We start from the raw sequence: 1,326 nt of genomic DNA on the forward strand, positions 1-1,326 counted from the left end.
CTAATTTAATTTTCTGCCATTCAACCAAAACCTTTTTGAAAATATTCTGATTAATAAAATAGCACCCTTTCCTGTAACTCGTTGGGAGATGACCTGGGACTCATACTCCCAGTAATTTAATTTCAATTTTCTGTGACACCTTTTTAAATTGATAGGCAGATTTCTGGCGAGTTAAGAACTATACTTGCAACGTATATAAATTAACAATTTTTAATTCTCCAATTTCCGCCCGCATCAGCCATGCAGGTTTTTACCGGAGATTCATTAAGGACTTCAATAAGGTAGCACTTCCCTTATCCAGACTACTATAGAAAGATATTGAGTTCGAGTTCAGTGAGGATTGCAAACAAGCGTTTGATAAGCTGAAGACTACCCTGACTCAAGCTCCAATTGTGAGAGGACCAGACTGGAGCCAGCCATTTGAAATCATGTGCAATGCTTCCAACCATGCAGTATGAGCAGCACTGGCTCAGCGTGAAGGTAAGGACCCCTTTGTAATTGCTTATGCGTCTAAGACTTTAGATGCCGCTCAGTCTAATTACACTACTACTGAGAAAGAGCTTCTTGCTATTGTTTTTGCTCTGGATAAATTCCGAGCCTATTTACTTGGTACGAGAGTAGTAGTGTACTCAGACCACGCAGCTCTAAAGTATTTATTAGCTAAAAAGGAATCCAAGCCAAGGCTTATACGTTGGATACTGCTACTATAAGAATTTGATTTAGAAATAAAGGATACGAGTGGTAACCAGAATTTAGTGGTGGACCACCTGAGTCGCCTTGAGCACATCAGGGATGACTCCACTCCTATAGCTGATAATTTCCCATTTGATAACCTGCAAGCAGTATCTGAGGTAGTCCCTTAGTATGCACCTGTAGCTAACTACCTAGTTAGCCGCACTTTTCCTCCAAACTTTACTAAGCATCAAAGAGACAAGCTGAAAAGCGAGTCTAAATATTATATATGGGATGACCCGTATTTATGGAGATGTGGCGCTAACCAGGTAATTAGACGGTGTGTGCCTCAATCAGAATTCCAGTCCATTTTAGAGGCCTACCACTCATCTGAGAGTGAAGGACATTTTGGCCCTCAAAGAACAGCTAGAAAAATCTTAGACTGTGGATTCTGGTGGCCCACTCTTTTTAGAGATGCTGCTAAATTTTGTAAATCTTGTTTCCCATGCCAAAAATTTGGTAATATATCCAAGAGGGATGAGATGTCTCAACAGATTATGCTTTTTTGTGAAATTTTTGATGTTTGGGGCATTGACTTCATGGGTCCATTTCCAAATTCTAATGGTTACTTTTATATATTGTTAGTTGTGGATT

This window comes from Arachis hypogaea, chromosome 18 (genome assembly GCF_003086295.3).
Source record: "Arachis hypogaea cultivar Tifrunner chromosome 18, arahy.Tifrunner.gnm2.J5K5, whole genome shotgun sequence".
Lineage (NCBI taxonomy): Eukaryota > Viridiplantae > Streptophyta > Magnoliopsida > Fabales > Fabaceae > Arachis > Arachis hypogaea.